At 36.1% G+C, this 20,614-nt stretch overlaps 1 long non-coding RNA gene across 2 annotated transcripts in view; it reads left to right on the top strand.

Moving 5' to 3' along the window:
• The window catches only part of LOC123384328, a 50,838-nt gene extending 30,224 nt beyond the window's left edge, over positions 1-20,614 (top strand). For both annotated transcript variants that reach the window (XR_006595250.1, XR_006595252.1), the window contains exons 3-4: positions 4,740-4,835; positions 19,071-20,614. This is a non-coding gene — a long non-coding RNA (uncharacterized LOC123384328). The remainder of the gene's footprint in view (positions 1-4,739; positions 4,836-19,070) is intronic.

The following is a 20,614-nucleotide window of genomic DNA, read 5'->3' as shown; positions in this document are numbered from 1 at the left end:
TCCCACAACTTTTCTGTATACATAACTTCCTAATTTTGCATAAGTCTGTATTTCAGCTTTGCTGTATTCAGGCTTTGCTTCAAGCCTGTATTTCACCGGAAACAACATCCACAGGTACTTTTCTAAATAAGAACTTGCTGACTGCAAGTTTGTCAACATAAACCGTGAGAAATCCCAGTGAGGACTCCCAGTGAGGAGGCCTGGACATTTTGCATTCTGTCAATGGATTGCTGTGTATGCGTTTGGGGCATCTTGCGACTCAAGTTTCAGCTTCTTTAGAAAAGTCTATGAGCCACTACTTTTGAGGGAGTCTAAAGATAATTATTTATTTCTTGATCAAGCCAGTAATAGCACTTATACATCTATACAAGTACTGCCCCTGAACATTGATACGTGATCTAAATCTACCTTCCTGGTTCACAGATTGCTTGGTTTATTTCTAGATATCTAACTATATCTAGAAGGATTTGAGTAAAATGAGACTTAAGTAAATTATTCCTATTTTTTACAGTGAGTTTCACTTCAGGAAGTCCAGCTTACCCTTGCCCAGGGACCACAAAGAGCTCCTTGGTGTTTTCTAATTCTGGTATAGATACTGCCAAAGTCGGCAGATCCTTCACTTGTTTAAAATAAAAACAGTCACTCAAGCCTCCCCTTTCATAGCTGTATTTTATATTTCAAACATGTAGATATTCTCAGACAGTGGGAAAACCATTTGATTCCCTAGAGGATGTTGTGGTCAGTGAAATTATGGATTACATTATATTCAGAAACAACATGATTTAATAACTTGATTTGTGTATTCCAAAAACCTTAACTCTTTACTTAGAGGTGTCAGAGGCAGAATTTGAATCCAAGTCAACATAATACCAAAACCTTCAAAGTAATTTATACCTTGAATACAGTTGGGGATGCTACTGGCTTCAGCGAGGGAGCTTTCTACACTTGACCAGACCACAATTCTTCTTTTGTTTTCTTGGGGGAGAAATAGGAAAAATGAGTTGTCTCCACCATCAATGTTCTAGCCCAAGAGATATTTTACCCATGCTGTTTAAGGGAGAAAAACGTAGTGGAAGTCTTTTCATCTACCTATCTTTCATCTACCGAAAGTTTTGTTTGACTGCTACTTTTAAATGTTTATTTTGGAGGTGCATCTGGGTGTCCAGGTTAAGCACCTGGCTCTTGATTTCTGCTTGAGTCCTGATCTCACAGTTGATGAGACTGATCTCTGAGTAGGGGGTCTGCACTGAGAGTGTGGGGACTGCTTGGGATTCTATCTCTCCCTCTCTTTCTCTGCCCTTCCCCTGCTCACATGCTCACTCGCTCTCAAAATAAAAAAAAAATTAAAAAGTGTTTATTTTAGAAGCCATAGAAATCCTTGCTTTGAGTGTTTCAAAAAAGGGGAAAAATTAGTAATTGGATGTCCTCCTTATCGAAGCTCCCCGTCTCTGAGAAGATTATAGAGGAGGATAGGAAGTATCCTCTTTTGAAGCAGTTGCCTCATAGTGGCTATTAAACTTGATTTTGGCAAACCTCTTTGTCAACCCCATTTGTTTTGGAAAGATTCCAAACGGGCATTTGAAAAAAAAAAAAAAAAAGAAAGAAAAAAAAAACTTTGACATTATTTCTACTTCATAATGTCCTGAAATTTCATCTCAGAGCTTTGAAAAAAACTAAGCAATTAATTAACAGGGAGATTTGTAAAAAGGAAAGAGCTCTCCCTGATTTTGGCAAGATCCCAAAACAACATAGACTAGTTGTGTTAAGAATTACAGCAGGGGTCTAGAAAAATTAACTTAGGTTAAGCCATTACAAGTTATTATAGCGTAAGTTATGTGGCCCAGTGCAGGCTTCTCGTTAAGGGTGACACATAGGCCTATGTCAATTGTGCCCTGCACAGAGACGGTTGGCTGAGAGCCTGCAGGTGGGGGCAGAAATCCTTCCCTCACTAGGCTCACTCAGCTTTGCACTCTGAAATAGTCTGCATCCTCTGTGGGGCGTCGGGGTGGGGGGATTCGTGCCTTCTGTTTGGTCTGCCCCGATGTGATGCCTTTTGGCAAGGCACATAAAGATTCTGTATGTGCTATCGGTGGGTTGCACTTCATATTCAGGGGACCATGACAATAGAAAAGAATTGGAAGCAGAGGAGTAATAGCCAATCAGACTACAAATCTATCTGTGGAACTTGACTCCAACTTACTTTGTGAGGATCCAGCACCCATAAAAATTAGTGGTAATGCCTGGGTAAGAGAAAGACTCTTGACAAAGTGGCTAGGGTGGCAGTATCTATACAGTGATGCTATGCAAAAAGGGCTCATGACAGAGCTAGGCAACCTGTGGGAGTGGACACATTGCCCCCTGCCCTCTGGACTGGTTGCCTTTCATGCCTGAGTACCTGATCATTTCTCCTTCCTCGACCGCTATATCTGCTTTAAACTAGATAATTCCCATGAGTTACAATTACTAAGCTATTTGATATCTAAAATAAAATTTGTAATTTAATCAAGTATGCATTATGCAGATATATTTGTGCATGTATATGTATACTCATCAGTATACATCATATAAACACGTCCATATGTGTACACATGGATGTGCATGCATGTGTGTGTGTGAGTGTGTATGCGTGTGTATACTTGGACTTCCTTTGGCCTAAGCAGTAAGACTGACTTCCAAGGAAACCATGCTGTAGTAATGTCTTCTGGGTATGTGAGTAAAAGTTGTCCCTGCATCTTAATTAACCAAATGGTGGTTTATGATTTAAAAAAAAAAAACAAAACAAAACACTATAGAGCAAGACCCCCAAGATGTGGATGTATGTGTGCCCAAAATGTTTTAATTAAAAGCTATTTCTAGACTGGTAGATAATTCCCTCAGTCATACAGAAGAAATTTAGTGTCTAAAATAAAATACAGTGTTTCCTAATAAGATTCTTTAATTCTCTGTGGGAATTAACCACAGGTAATTTGAATCACACTAGACAAAAACAAAACAAAAAAACCCAAAACAAAACAAAAAACCCAGCTAACTCTTAAAGCAACCCTACATTGGTGGCCACATCTGTGCAAAGCTGTAATGTGGCATCTCAACTGATCTTTTAAGGCTCAATCTGCAGCAGGTGAAATATTACAAGAACAAGGAGTCCAACATCTATAAGATGTCAGGCTGTAGTATAGTACAGTTTTATCAAAAGACATTGCTCAGGTCTTCTAATTTGAATTCTCTGAATGTGTTTCATATAAGATTTTGTGAAATGTCTATTCTAATGATTTACTAGTTTGTTTTAATTGGCAGGAAAGTATGTACTTATATTTATAAGCTGAAAAAATATTTTAAATATCTTGGTCAAATTTATTCTATAAAAATAAATGTGATTGCTTTAACAACCTTTGAGAAATTTTATGGATAAACCAAACACATGTCTAAATATAGAAAATCATACCCAATCATGCATAAGTGAAATCTGCTACAATCATTCATGAACATTAAATGTCAGCAGTGATGGATATTTATACAGAAAAGGAAGAAAAGGTGGAACAGTGGCATTATGGATCAAAGTTTTTCAAAATAACATTGATATGTTTTGACAGAAGGGAGAAATAGTAAAATACTTTAAGAAAGATTAAAAAGTAAAAAATAGAAGGAATTTGTACCATGTTCTATAGGCAACAGCCTGGAGGTCAGCACAGTTATTTATTCATGAGTGAGAATTATTTGTCAATTATGTAGAGCATTGCCTTCCAACCAGGGTGCCAAGGGACCCATGGGTGGCCCTGGAGGGACCACTGTTTCCAGGAAGTCACCAGTCAGTTGTTTTAGTTAATCAAGTAAAACAGAAATGACTAATATTTGACAATCCAGTGGACACAGTTTCTATTCACAGTTATCCCTTGGGTTGAATTTTATTAGAAGGTGGATGTAATTTTACCCCTCTTAATGAATCAAAAATATTAATAAATAATAAATTGTGAATCATAAGTCAATACTATAGTTGGAGATTGTTTAAAGTTTTAGGAGTGAAGTGCAATTATGAAACTCATGATCTCAGAGTTCTAGGCATGGGTCTTTGATGACAAAGATAATATTATTCTGAACAATACTTAACTGAGCCCAGGTCACCAAAAATAAATATCAAGAAGTAAAGTTAAATATATAAAATACACTTGACTTTTTGTCCCTAGTTCTGGATAGAATTCTGACAGGGAAGAATATTTCATCTATGTAGTTACCCTTACTTAGCAAATGTAGCTTAGGTACCTATGAATAATATTTTTTACCCTTAGTTCATAAAAATATTGTTTACTTTAAGCTAGATACTTTCAAAGAACTGTTCTAAAATAAAATCTACCCTCACAAATGCCCTATTGGTTTTGTATATAGCATAATATAATACTATATTTATACATCTGGTAAATAAAGAAATTCAGATTTAACAAGTTTGAATTGTCCAAAATCTGTCAGCAAGCAAGTAGCAGATGTGGTATTGAAACTTTAATTTAACTTAAACCCCAATCCATGATCTACTAAAGAAATAGTGTCTGTACCATGACTTTATTTATTTATTTATTTATTTATTTATTTATTTATTTTTGGACAACTTTTTCAGTAAATACCATTCTTTTGTTTTTAAGTATAATTAACATACAGTTTTATATTAGTTTCAAATGATTCAACAGTTCTGTGCATTACTGATTGCTCATCATGACTAACGTACTGTTAATCTCCCTTTTGTATTTCAGCCATCACCCCAGCAACTTCCCCTGTGGCAACCACCATGATTTAAAACAAACAAACAAACAAACAAACAAACAAACAACTGAAGAGAAGGGAAGCAGGTATGTATTAGAAACTTGTCTATATCTACTGAAAAAGGGAACATATACACTATAGGACATCAGAAGAACTAAACTAGATTAACCAATTGAAAAGAACTAGAAAGGTATGATGCCTACCAAATAAAGATCATTAGGATATATCTTGGTATTACAAGGAGCTACAAATATTTTGGGAAAGTTTTACATCAATAAATGCAACAGTAGAAAATCTCCTTTTAACCATACAAAATATGGATGGACAATTTGGTTCATTGTCATTCAATTTATTCGGGTTAGGGGACTTTGCTTCAATGTTGCCTTCTATGTGTCATTAATGTCCTATCTGAATAACTTGAGATCTTTTGATGAACAGTGCAGCTCAAGTGTCCTGTAAGATTCAATAATAAAGTCATCTCATGAGGCAAAATTCCCATATAGATGCCTGCGCATATGTTCACTTGCCATCACATAAGGTGGCCCTTCTGATTTTAAAAGTTGTTATTATTACTCTGCAGCTCACAGCTCTACGTATCTCTCACGTTAAGATAACACCAAAGACTTACAATTAATTTCTAAATGACTCAGATAAGTCTATCAACTTACACCTATTTCCGTTTTTGCTCTGTGAATAACCCCTTTGAGTCACATTTCCAGAGCTATCAAGGAAAATACAAACTCGTTTTCTGTGGTTATACAAGCCACTGAGAATATGTTGGTGTGGGAGGCAGACAGGCTGAGAACATGAATTGCTTAAAATCATTTCCACCAAGGTGGTCTCAGAAGTAAGGCAGTGTCTTGTTGCTAAGATAACAATGATAGAATCTCCGATCCGATTATGAGAATGTCGCAGTCACCTCCTGAAACAAGTCAGTTTTCCAGTGTTTTTTCTTTTTTGTTATACATTATGACAGAGGTAGATACTGATGAGATCTCTAAGCTATAAGCCCATCAAGGATGCTATCAGTTTTCATGGATCTCCTAGAAGCTTTATAGTCTTTTATTACCCTGGCAAAAGAAAGTGTTTCATTACATACATTCTTTGGACCTGTCAGGGTAACTGACTACAGCTGTGACCAGGAACCCAGAAAATGTAGATGCTTAAAACTCACAGAGATTGCTAGGTGATCCATCAAAATCAAAGCAAAGATCATCCGAGTACAATTTAAGGCAAGTACTATTTCTCTGTTTGCCTAACATGCTCTAGTTCCTGAGACATGCCAGGGAGTTTCACCTCATTGGAATCCAGGAATTAAAGCAGAACCCCATATACCTGACAATAAAATCCCACAGGAAACAAATCAATGAGAAACGAGCATCAGTTTGTGAATAGAATGCTTTTCATTTGCACCTGTGACATGGAAAAGAAATTTTAGCATGCAGATACTGCCCTTAAAATGTTTAAGAAATTTCTCTCACAGCATATACTCAATCTTTTTTTTTTTTTTTTAAATTTTTTTTTTTTCAACGTTTATTTATTTTTGGGACAGAGAGAGACAGAGCATGAACGGGGGAGGGGCAGAGAGAGAGGGAGACACAGAATCGGAAACAGGCTCCAGGCTCTGAGCCATCAGCCCAGAGCCTGACACGGGGCTCGTACTCACGGAGTGCGAGATCGTGACCTGGCTGAAGTCAGGCGCTTAACCGACTGCGCCACCCAGGCGCCCCAGCATATACTCAATCTTAAGACAACTTTAGAACCAGCACCTTAGCTACCACTAAGTGATAGACATGTCATTCCCTGAAGATGTAGTCTAGATTCTCTTGTGAAAAATTAATTCCCATGTTTACAATATCCAAAAACATGCAGATATCTAGAAGAGAATGGACTCATTATATGATGCTAACCCTTACACTTACACAGATTCTGAAAGAGATGCATGGCAGAGGAACCTCATATTGATTTACTAGTAATAAATTCTGGCTGTTATGGTTCTAGCTGAGTTGCCAGATCAAAGAGATATAACATTATTGATCATAAATAGTAAGCTTCTTATCTGTAAATAAGTTATGCCGTTCCTGTTTGCCTGTATTTATCAATGAGGGGGAAGCAATAAAACAGGAGCAAGGAAGCAGTCATTGTGGCAGTCTGTGACTAGGAACAAATAAGGAAGTGTGAACAGGAAAGTTGAGATTTTGGATGCCAAAGAAAGTCTGATGTATAAATCACGTGGATAAACTCTTAAAATTGATGTGACATTTTGAGTACGCTAACACAAATTATAGTGATAAAATGAGTACTTTCAGGCAATGAGATAGTTCTTTGTGAGGGGGGATGAATTTTCTCAGTTCACTTGGACTTGGAATAAGCTTAGCTTATTTCCAAGAAAAGGATCCTATGCAGCGCCTGGAGTTCTGAATATAATCATCCATAACTGGATCCTTTGTGTCTTCCATAATATGTGCCTATTCACATATTACTTGTCATTTATGGCTAACTTGGCTTCATCTCCTGGAAGAATTCTCTTCTCCCTTATCTCTCGACACTGATACCCTTTCCCTCATTTTCTGACTCCTAACGTCTGTATCACAGAATTTAGCATCTCATTATATAACACAATGTATAATACCTTGTATTTGCCATTTATGTCTCTCCAGATTATCTAGCATCTCAGTGGCAGTGATTAATACAGTACTCTGAACATAGACGTTCAGTAAATACTTGCTCATGGAATTAATTGATATTACTATATTCTTCTAGGATTCTGATGTCTTTATGTTCTTCATTTTACACAAGAATAGTTTTTCTAATAAAACTCTTGTGACCTAGCCTCTTTTTAAATTCTGGACAGGTACTTATTAGCCTCAGGGAACAAGTCAATTTAGTCTCTTAAGTTTGAAGAGAGTTTACTGCCTATTAAATCTCCCTAAAAGTCCACAATCCACCAGACCACAAGAATATGTGCTATCCTTCTCCTCTGTGTCCCCTCCTGTCCCTAACCCTTGCTTAACAATGTTTCTGGATTATCACAGAGTGACCCCTGATGGACATGCTTATTTTTCTAACTATTTGAGGCTGTAGGACAATAGCGGTGTAGGAGTTTGAAATTGAGCTAATTCACCACACGTAATCCACAAAACCGGGGACAAAGTTTGGAGGGTTGGGGGGAAAAGGATAGGGAAGGCGAGGCTTTACTCTTTTGGATTTTAGAGGTTGTTTTTGCATAGATCTCCCCTGTAGCCCCAAAGCCATTTTCCTTTTTTTATTTTCAAAATCTTTTTATCTTTTTAATTTTTTAAATTTTCATTTTGGAGAGAGAGACCACATGGGGGAGAGGAACAGAGGGAAAGAGAGAATTTTATGTTTATTTGAAAGAGAGAGAGAGCAAGCAGGAGCAGGGGAGGAGCAGAGAGAGAGGGAGAGAGAATCCCAAGCAGGCTCTGCACTGTCAGCAAAGAGCCCAAGGTGGGGCTCGAACCAACCAACTGTGAGATCATGACCTGAGCAGAATTTGGAGGCTTAACCAACTAAGCCACCTATATGCCCCCAACTCCATTTTCCTAATTCTTACATTAGATCTCCTATAGTTTCCCCCCTCTCTCTCTAGTTTTTGTTTTAGAATTCATGCAGGGTCAGCTTTCACCTTTCCCATTGTAGCTTCTCCGTTGCTGTTCACATGATAATAAAGACCCAGTCCTATCTCTGTGTTTTGTAAAAACACATCAGGTTTCAGCCAGATGTCAAAGGTATTTACCTCTTTCTCGCTGTCCTTCTGAAAGCTCCAAAAGAGGAGGTGTGAGTTCTAGTGTCACGGTACATGGAAAGCACTGGGAAGTTTGGCTCAAGTTTACTTTTCACTGGACACGACTATGGCTAGGTATCTTCTAAATTTCATGGGAAAGAATACCCATCATCACCATGAGTATTAACTCTCAAAGACCTCAAAGTCTACTTCATGTGAAGCATTTATCTTCTTCCTTTGATGTCAAATACCTTTGTTCTTGAGAAGTGAAAAAGACATATTCACTGAGTCTCAAGCCTATTTTGATGACAAAAACAAAACAAAACAAAACAAAACAATATTGGTTGAAAATGTCATCAACTGTGTCTGAATTGTCAAAGGTAACTGTCGACACCATCATATTGATTTTTTCTTGACTCCCAATTTTTTTTTTCCTGATAGCAGTGGCATGTTGCCTTCAGTACTAATACACAGCATTTGTTATGCCACTGTCCTGTTCACAACCTCTGGAACTTACTATTTCTACCAGTAGATAAATCATCTCATCTTGCTTTTCCACAATTGTCCATTACCTGGCCTCAATGGTATTTCTCAGAATACTTCTTTCTAACATTTTGGCCATGCATCTCCTTACTCTTCCATTGACACATCACGCTCATGCCTATTGGTGTGTTATTAATCATCTCTTACTTCTTTGGGGAATATTATTTTTTGTCTACACTTGTCTGGCTTGCCCATTCTACAAGGTCCATTTTATCCCACATCTTCCATAATGATTGCAGAGTTTAAGGAAAGAAAGCCAATTGTGCAAACAATACCGATTTCTATCTTTACGAAATAAAATATCACACATCTTGGCAATTTAATATGTGCTACATTTTTGCTTAAATGAATTTTTGCTTACATGTTTCCTATCATCCCTTTCTCCTTGAAAGCAGGATTACTTCTTTGCACTAAGGAAATGTTTTTGTCTTACTGATTTTGTATTACTCATGTGTTTAGTGTAACAAATACTGGAAGTTCAATACTGGGTGTGTTCAGAATATTTTTAATACTGTAAAGGATCTATGCCAATTTAACTACTCTTCTACAACCTTTCCTTACTTCAAAAGAAAGGTTTACATACATATTCACTAGTGATATATTAAAATATATTAGAATAGTGCTGCTCAAAGTTTAGACTGTAGACATGTGTGCATCCATGAGCTTAATGGTTCCTTAATGGTTACCAATAAAGTAAGAACAGAAATGGAGAGAAAGCACTTACAAACTTTTAGAGCAATTTTACAGAATAATTTCACATCTGTTTAAATGAGTAATACTAAAAATAAAAATTGGACCTTGTGTTCTGCATGTTTGGTTTTAATTATTTAATTTTTGTAAGAAATAATTTTATTATATGTATGGTCAGAATTCTCCAGAGAAATAGAACCTATAGGATATATGTCTATGTATCTCTACATACCTCTGTCTCTAATATATACATTATATATATATAATATATACATACATATAAACATATATAATATATACATATATAATATACATACATATATAATATATAATATATAATATATACATACATATAACATATACATATAACATATACATTATATATTATAATACTATGCTCATTATACAGAATTAGCTCATGAGATTATGAAGGTATACAAGTCTCACCATCAGGATGAGTCAGTACGTTGGGGACGCAGAAGAGCTGATGGCTTAGTTCTGGTTTGAAGGCCAATAGGCTTGACTCAGGAAAAGCTGACATTCCAGTTTAAATCTGGAGGCAGGAAAAGCCAATGTCCCACCTCAAAATCAGTCAAGCAGGAGGAATTCCTTCTTACTGGAAAGAGGGTCTGGTTTTTTGTTGTACTTAGGCCTTCGGGTGGTTGGATGAGACCCACCCAAATAAAGTGAGGGACAATCTGCTTTACTCAGTGTACCAATTTAAGTGTTAATTTCATTAAGAGACCCTGTCATATAAGTACCCAGCATAATGTTTGAGTATCTGGGTATTCCATGACCCAGTCAAATAAGGTGAAATTAACACAGCATTTAAAAAAAATATCTATCTGTGATAAATCAGAAATTTTAAAAAGTCAATCAGACAGATAAACTGGACCTTTAGCACACATACTTTGAACAGTACCCAAGTACTTATTTCCTCAGTCAGGCCAGTTCTGGGCTTTAGAGCTGATTTGCATAGAGTCCAAAGGTTTGCAACCGAAAAGCTTTCTGTGAAAAAAGATCTAAAGCACACCCAAGTCAGGTGACCTATTTCCTGGAAGGTTATGAACATTACTAGAAACAGCGCTTTGGTAAGTCAGTACTAAAAACAAGAGATAGAAAAACATGGCCTTACTCTTAAGGGACTGGGAAAGTTATTTCAAGCCAAAGCTAAAAGTATCAAAATCCAAAAGGAAGTCAGAATCCTGAGATATTGGCTGGTACATATGCAGTCAAGGATTTGGCATAAATTCAGAAGACAAATGTTGCAGCCTGTATATCCCAGCATCCTCAGACTTCATTATTCTACCATTTGAAAGGAAAAATTGTTAGAGCAGTTTTTGCAATGGAACATGGCACAATTCAATATCGTAAAATTTAAAACTATATTAACTCAGGCAATTAAAGAGTTAATAAGAAAAATATAGAATGAGGCTTTCTATAATAAGACAATAGGAAACATATCTTTCATTATGGCATTAGATGCACATACTAAGTTGCATGTTAGATGAAGTGTCTACTCTTGCTTATATCTTGAGTTCTAAAACATTGGATTCTCCGTCTTTTGAATCAAAACAAATTCGTCTCCCTTTTAAAAATACTTGAAATTAAGTGTTAATAATCTTTGATATCTATAAAATGTCTTTCCTACATATAGACAGAGTTTGAACATACTAACATTTATTAAGAGGCACACATTTTCCAGGCACTATGCTAAGTATCTGAAGTATCAATTCATAATTTTAATTCATTCTTACAAGAACACTATGAGGTAAATGTTCTTAACTTCATTTATGGATATAGATATTAAAGTTCAGAAAGTTAAATATCTTCCCAAAAGTGGCTCAGATATTAAGTGCCAAAGTCAGGATTTGAATCCAGATCAAGACAACACCAGTGCTATGCTCATTGTACTGTGAGATAGCAGGAGTGAGGGCTAGAATGGAATGGGGACACACAAGAGCTGGGAACAACACAGCAACAATGAGAAAGACAGACTACCTTCATATGCCCTTTCATAATATGTTCCTCCCAGTTGTTGACCCTATTCTGTGAAAATAAAGATAAGGTAATAAGATTCTGAAAGCCATATCATCTCAAGACATTTCAAATTGGTTTATAGTGCACATATTCTGATAGGCCCAAGTAAAATGGTTGTCACCTGATGAGAATCAACTTGTCATGATTAGTCTCAGGGAGCTGGGAAACTTCGAAATGTTTTTCCTCAGTGTATGTGAGAGAACAAAGAGGCATTTCGTATTTTGAATTAGACATGCTGTTGTCCCAGTGATATATAATCTTATCAACAGGAATGAGGATGAGAGAAGGTGGCTGTCCTCTATGCCTGGCTGGTTTAACGTTGGACAGAGTTGGTGTTTTATCACCACTTTAAGAAGGGTGTCATCGTCTAGGTATATAAGAATTACTCAGGTAAACTTCAGTCCAGTTAAGGCCAGGAGGCTTGTGCATTACATAAATCAATGAGTGAGTCCTTACCATTTCTTTAGCTTCTGCAATATGCTCCTTGGTAAGTTAAAAAAAAAATTTAAAAGCCATATTCCTAGGCGAAATGAAAGGAGACAGTTGAGTGATGATAGTGGCTCCAGTTCTCACCAATAAATTTTATCTTGAGTTATTTCATAATGCTTTTTCTCACCATGTGTATTTATTGACAGTTGCATACAGCCCTGGCGCTGGTTATCATCAAAGCATTGAATATATTAAGAAACCTATCTCAGACCGACAGAGTTTCTAAAGGTTGAAAGAGGTCTATTTAAGGAAAAAAAACAACATTATTTTGAACTTAAGCTTCTGCTGTCAGAGCATTGATAACAAGTGGAAATATGCTTCACTTTTATTTGCATAAGGATAGTAGTCACTGTTATCCTAATAAAGAACTATTTATTAAATGGGAACTAGAGAGCCAAAGAGAACCAAAGGAACTAAGAAATAGAAGTTACTCTTCAACTTATGTTTGGTTAAAGAATAAATGATTTATTTGAGTAGAGCGGATCAGTGCTTTCTTAAAACTGTTATTTAAGGGGAATTAAGCTAACAGCTACTTTTGTTTATGTACAGCTATGTTGTTATTCTCCAGTATATTCACCATTCACATTTCTTCTTAGAACAGCATAACTCAGTAAACAATGAACAATAGTTAATAGAACATGGAAGTTAGTGCTACAAATGAGCTAACAATCCACAGCCCCATCTGTTAAACACCACTTGAAGCACAAGATATTTAGCATTTATCACTTAGTAGCTGTAAATCTTTTCAAGGGATGCTATTTCCATCATTTAGTTGGAGTAATTGTCTTATAATTCCAATATTATTTAGTAGCAGGAATGTTTTCTGGAAATTCCATCTGAAGTTTCACTTTCATGTTAATCCACTTGTATTAGTTTGGTAGATCCATGTTAAATGAAGTGTCTACTCTTGCTTATAACAAAGTATCACTGGCTGGGTGGCTTCCACAACAGAAGTTTATTTACTAAACTCTGAAGCCTGGAGTTCTGAGATCAAGGTGTCAGCAGTTTCTCCTGAAGCCTAGCTCTCCCAGGCTTGTAGATGCCCCCTTCTCAGTGTATCGTCAGATGGTTTCCTCTCTCTGCAGGGGCATCTGTGGTTCTTTCTGTACATCCTAATCTCCACTTCTGAAGAGGACACCAGTCAGATTGACTTAAGGTCACCCTAATAGCCTCATTTTAACTCAGTTGCTTTTTTAAAGGCCCTATCTTCAAATATAGTCACGTTAGAGTTTCAATATATGAATGGGGTTGGTAAGGCCTCGTTCAGTCCATACCACCACTATTTAACAACTTTTATGTGATTTGATCCTTTGGATATACCCTTCTCTGTATTGTTTTCTATCAAGGAACTATGTATTGTTATTTTTTTTAGATGAATTTTTATCCTTTCTGTTTCCTATCTTCACTTTTCCCTGTTTTAAAGGACATGTAAAATGATTACTTCCATAAGATTGCATGGGTACAGGTGCTTTAAAGTAAAACTTAGAAATAAAAATGTGAGTGGTAAAATTTTTAATTAATTTGAGATAAGGTAGTGACTTTTGTTACCTTAGAGTGAGGAAGAATTCTGTGCCCCCCCCCCAAAAAATCTCAAAGCAAAAATAGAAAAGATTAACATTTTGAGAGTTTCATTAAAACAAAATTAAGCATTTGTTCTCAGTGAAAAATTATTAAGGCCAAGATAACAGATTACAGTTATTCAAAAGATTGAAAAGTTGTTTTTGGGAGGCCTGAAAATGTTGAGGAGACATATATGTAGAATAAATAATGAATTTCTGTATATCAATTTTTTGGCACCAGTTTATTAGAAAAATAGAATATGCAGTTCCCCGGAGAGAAAACACAAAAGGCTAACAAGCATATTGCAGACATGCTCAAATTCATTTATTAATTTAATAAACAAAGAATTGAAAATGAAAACATGATATGATATCACTTTACATTCATTAGAAAGCTGGGTTATTGCAAGTGTTGGTGAGGATGTAGAAATACAGGAATGTCCATGCACTGCTGGTAAGAGAGAGGCTGGCATATCTATTCTGGAGATCACATTGTTTATAATTCATATGAGTAAGTACAGCCTATAACCCACAAATGCCACTCCTAGGAGATTATCATAGAGATTTCTAATGGAAACATGCAAGAGTATTCACGACAGCACTCTTGTGAGTGTAGGGAATTAGAGTTAATCATGGTGTCCATCACTGTCGGAATTGATAAAGTGTAATTAATACACTCCACAGAACTCAAGTAGAAGTCAAAGGCAATGCAATATATCTACATATAAAAACAAGGAGGGAATTTAAAAGTTTAATCTTTATGGCAGGTGCCATTTTCCCTCACCCTCAGAATAAACACGGGGCCATGTGTAGGAGGTGGAGCTGCACAGATACTTACTACCTAGTCTGCTAGCAGTGAGCCATGCCAGTGAGTTCTCCTAAGGATTCACCCACTCCATGCCTGCTAGCCTCAGCCCTGGGCTCAGAGCAAATTTTGTTAAAGCCATGCACACTGTGTCCAGCTGCTGAGTGCACAGCCATCACCAGCCAGTGCCCTCAGCCTTGTGTCCCCAGCCACCCCTGTGTGGTCGCCAGCTACCATAGTACTTTCGGGGATCTGGCATAGAATTAGTGACCCAGTGCAAATTTTGCTAACACCACCACCCTGCTTACAAGTTACCTAGTGGGCATGATCCCTCAGAGCTGGCCTGCCTGGGTCCCACTGACACCACAGAGAGCAAACACAGTCTACAACAGACAGTCCATACAGTCATCTGAAGGAAAAGTGACTGAGACACAAAACACATAGGATACTCTCCTGAAGCACTAGGTTCTGTTGCAGGAGACATGGCACTGCAGGACATTCTAGGACCTTCTCTTCGTAAACTCACCACTTTCAAGACCAGAAAACATAGCTGACATCCTTAAAGCAATGCAGACAGGCAGACAAAATGAAGAGACAGAGAAATTTACTCTAAATGAAAGAATAGGACAAGGAATGTCCAGAGAGCTAAGCAAAACAGATATAAGTAACTTGCCTGGTAAAGAATTTAAAGCAATTATCATAATGATACTCATTGGACTTGAGAAAAGAGTGGAAGACATGAGTGAGACCCTTAACCCAGAGATAAGGAATAACATAGCAGAGGTAAAGGGCTCAATAAATGAAATGAGAAACATGCTTGATGGAATGAACAGCAAGATGGAAGAAGCAGAGGAAAGAATTAGTGACCTAGAAGACAAAGTAATGGAAAGTAACCAAGTTGAACAAAAGAGAGAAAAAATAATTACGTAAAACAAGAATAGACTTATGGAACACAGTGATTCTGTCAATTGCAACAACATTTGCATTGTAGGAGTCCCAGAAGAAGAAAAAAGAGAAAAGAGGGAAGAAAATTTATTTGAAGAAATAATAGCTGAAAACTTCCCTAATCTTGGGAAGGAAAAAGACATCCAGATCCTGGAGGCACTGTGAACTCCCATCAAAATCAACAAAAGCAGACCACACCAAGACATACTATAATTACAGTTGCAAAATATAGTGATAAAGAAATTTAAGAGCAGCAAGACAAAAGAAAGTAATTTAGAAGAGAAAACCCATAAGGCTAACAAGAGACTTTACAAAAGAAATGTGCAAGCCAGAAGGGAGTGGCATGATATATTTAAATTCCTGAATGGGGAAAATCTGCAGCCAATAATCCTCTACTCAGCAAGATTATTATTCAGAAAAGGAGACATAAAAACTTTCCCAGAAAAACAAAAACTGAAGGATTTTATGTCCACTAAACCAGCCCTCCAAGAATTATTAAAGGGGGCTCTTTGGGAAGGAGAGACTAAAAGTGATGGTATAAAAGTAAGAAATACAAAATTAGTAAAAATGAATATTTCTGAAAGGAACAAGTCAAAGTTTTTGAGAAAAACTTTTTTTTTTACTCAAAAAGTTACTCAACACTACTGGGTATTTGCCCAAAGCATATAAGAACACTAATTCAAAGGGATACATGCACTCCTATGTTTATCACAGCATTTACAATAGCCAAGATAAAAGCCTCCCAGTGTCCATAGATGGATGAATAGGTAAAGAACAGGTAGTACATATATATATCTACAATGGAATATTACTCAGCCATAGTAAAGAATGAAATATTGCCATTTGTAACAACATGGATGGAGCTAGAGTGTGTAATGCTAGTGAAGTCAGAGAATACAAATATCATATGATTTCACTCATGTGGAATTAAGGAACAGAACAAATGAGGAAAAGGGAAAAAAGAGAAATAGAGAAAAATCAAGAAATAGACTCCTAATTGAGAACAAACTGATGGTTACCAGAGAAGAAGGAGATGGGAGTATGGGTTAAATAGGTGATGGGGATTGAAGAGTGTACTTGTCGTGACAAGCCTGGGGTGATGTATGGAAGTGTTGAATCACTATATTGTATGCCTGAAACTAATATAACACTGTATGTTAACTACTTGGAGTTAAAATAAAAACTTAAAAAAAAGTGTAATGCTTAATGGGAAAAAATGTTTAGTGAGATCTATGGCACAATCAACTTATGTATATTAAAATATATGCACACAAGATAACAATACACATTTTATGAAAACAAGGAACACTTGCCAGTGGATATGGGAACGGAAAGGCAATCATTATTAAAGGGAAAAGACAAATACAATGACAAATAATTCAGAACTGAGGATTATAATATAGCCGACTCCATTATCTACACTATAATGTTAAAAAAAAAAGAAAACAATTTCCAAGAAATATTTCTGGAGAGTTGAATTTATACTTGGAGGAAACTCCTATAAAATAATATATAAACATTTTCTGGAATGAACACATTATCCCTAATGGAACTTTATATAAAATGGTGACCGCCATAACCTTTTGGCAAAGAGATACTTTTGACAGATTAGTCTTTAGCTTCTAAATCACATTATTGAAGTTCTGTCCAGTTGTACACGCTAACCTAGTGCTTTTTATCAACACTCATATTTTGCTTCTTTTGTGACACTAGGTTCAGAGTTTTATCTTTTCTTCTATTTCCTTATTTAACAATAGAGATATTTTTCCATTTCCTTTAGTCTTCATTTTACCTTTAAGTTTTGAGTTTAAGTCACTCAAAATCAATTCAGAATTATTGTGATATATATATATATATATATACACGTATATATACATATATATACACATGTGTATATATATGTATATATACGTGTATATATACATATATATATACACATGTATGTGTGTGTGTGTGTGTGTGTATATATATATATATATATATATATATATATATATATATATACACACACATATATATATGCACGTTGGAGATGTAAAACAACCCAGCAAAGAGAACTTGTTACTTAAGCAACCGGGTTAGTTCCTCATACACCCTTTTCTTCCAACAACTAAAATCAACGTAAATAAATAGATTTCAAATGCACCCAACTTCTCAAGATAAATAAATAAATGCCCATTAGGGACATTAGGGAAAATTTTGCAAGTGAAACTATTTAGTCCACATGTTTCTAACTTTTCTTCTTTCAGTTCTATGTTACATTTATCAGTGGAGTATTTATCCTTAAACACAAATGTGAGTCTTCACACATTTGTGCACCTTTGAAGCCTCTTCATTGCTCAGGGAGTAAAGCCCAGAGTATATCCTTTGTTACTCCCTCGTGTAATTTATCCAATCTTTATCTCTAGTCCCAACCCCAAAACAGGTCTCAAATTAAGAATTATTAAAAAAGAAAAACTAATCACATCTTCCCTAATGATATTTACCCTATTATAATTGTGTTTCTTCTCTGATAATTGAATCCCTACAGATGTTTTAAACTGTATGTGCTACCTCTTCTTAGAGGCATTTTTCTCAGTGGAAATGCCTTATTCTGTGTGGGTATTAGTATTTACGTAAAATGCTTTTCTGAACTAAGGTACATTTGCCTTATTTCTGGTGTTATGCATATGAATATAATTGTCTCTACTTCTTGATGACAGTCAACTCTAAAGAAGTAGAAATTATGCTTTTATAATTTGAGTAAGCCCTTTTCCCATATCTAGCTCTTAACCTGCTTTCTTGCAGATCATGAATGTTCAGTAAGTACTATTTGAATGGAAATGACAAAAGTTTAAATAACTTTATAATATTTTCATAGTAAATAGATTCTAAATTCCTACTGGTCATAATCATTAACTGAGTCATGTATCATAATTGAATTAACCAAACCTACCAATGTCTTTCGTGGTGAAGATAGCAAAGAACTTCTGGGACAATTATGAAGATATTGACCATATAGCCATGGTTTGGGGCAAGGAAGGGACCATGTATGTATGTGTATCATCTTCACCAGAAGCAATAGCAACAACCATAGAGATGTCAGTACATCACCAACCACTCCTCAGCTGGCATCAGTCATAGAATGTAGTATAGATAATATTTAGTGAGAACTTGCCATAGATCAGGCACTCATATGAAATAATTGGATCATATTAAATAATTCAATCCTCTTAAACCTCCATGAGTAAGTACTATTTTTATCTCCCTGTTGTACAGGACAAAATTAAGATGCAGAAAGTTTAATTACCCAGTGTCATATAGCTAATAAGTGGCAAAGCTGAGCTGTGAACCTAGGCAATATTATCCTACTTTCTGTGCTCTTAAACTCTACACATACCGGTCTTTGTGATGTAATACTTATTATAAGTTTGATGCCCAAGATAAAGAACCAGGACAATCAGATTCTAGTGCACACTGGTGAGACTCTTTCTTTCACTAAGAATATGTGTTTTCCTGCAACCAGGCGCCACTTGAAAAAAGGAAAAAAGGGAGAAGAAATGGTGACCTTTTTGAAGTAAGAGAGACAGCCCTGACTTGAAGATTTAACTTTAAAATTCTGACTATGGGATTCAAAAGAGACTGAAAAGGCAAAGAAGAAAGTCTGAAAAATGGAAAGACTGGTTTGGCAAATTTGAAGTCCTTCAGCTCCTATGCTGTACCCTATAGATGGGAATGGGGGTTAACCAAGAGAGTGACATCAGTTATAGAAAACAAGTAATATTAATATTTTTGTTAGAATGGTAGAATATGAATCATATCCCTCTCTCCTTAATGAACATACCTATTATATGAAGTAACCTATGAGAACAGTAAAATCACACATGCATTTTATCTGGGTATGATTCTTACTCCACAAATTTCACTGAAAAGAAAATATCAAATTTCTTTTTTAATTTGAATCAAATCAACTTGACTCCAAGCCTTAAGCTTCCTATGATTCCAGTGGAAGGGAAGCTTGGAGTCAAGTTGATTTCATGATCCATTACCCATGCAGACAGTCCTTAATCCTCCCTTTAAACTGTCTTTTCACTTTTTCACTTCTTTTATCCCCAAACCCTGAATAAAAAGGGCAGTTTCCCCTCTTTCTTCTCTTCTTAGGATGCTTTTACACACACACACACACACACACACACACACACACACACACACACACACTTTTTTTTTTTTTTTTTTTTTTTTTTTTTTTTGGCCAGAGATGATAGCTTGGTCACTTACTGGCCAGGTTTGTCTATTGCTAGTATTTCAAAGTGATGAAAAACTTTAAATTAATTGCCTAGATAAAAATATGGATACTCCTGAAAAATTAACAGATCTGGCAAAACTAGGTCTGCAGTTCCTTCTGAGAACACTAGCTGGGGCAGTGTACTACTGCTCCCTTTAGATGAGGCTTGCAGGCTTCAGGTTTCCTCATCAGGACAACTAACATCTCCCAGGACATTAACCTGCTGGTCCTTGCCAGTTATCACATTTACACTGTTGTCTTCCTAGTATAAGAGAAATATCTCCCTACAGCTATGTCACTGTTGACCATGAAGGCCTTAAGTTTCCCCCTGGTTTAACTAAATTTCGTATAGGCTTCTTCCTGGTAATAGGTCTCTGACCTTCTTTTTTTTTTTGAGCTTACTTATTTAGAAAACTTAGTCCTCTGAATTTTTTCTCTGCCCCTCTGAGATGTAAGTCTTCTCCCAAGTTCTTGCCCATTTTTGTAACCTTGGAAGGTCTTTCTCAAAGACCTGGGGGCTATTCCTTTCAAATGTAATAATCAAAAGAATTAGTACCCCTGTATCCCAATCTCTCTGGGATGATAGGAACTCAACACAGATGGCCTAACCACATAGACCAGCCTTCCCCAATGTTCCCCTATATTTTTCATTAGCTTGCTCTCCAGCATTTAAGAATCCTCCTACTTTCTGTTTCAGCAAAGTTGACTTCAGTGTCTTTTTCCTGTGGCAACGGTCTTCACCTCTATTGTTATAATCTTGAATAAAGTTTTCCTTTCCTGTTTAA

The sequence above is a fragment of the Felis catus genome, chromosome A1 (genome assembly GCF_018350175.1).
Source record: "Felis catus isolate Fca126 chromosome A1, F.catus_Fca126_mat1.0, whole genome shotgun sequence".
In the NCBI taxonomy this organism is placed as follows: Eukaryota; Metazoa; Chordata; class Mammalia; order Carnivora; family Felidae; genus Felis; species Felis catus.
Note: the sequence above shows the minus strand (reverse complement) of the source record. Positions and strands in the feature narration are given on the sequence as shown.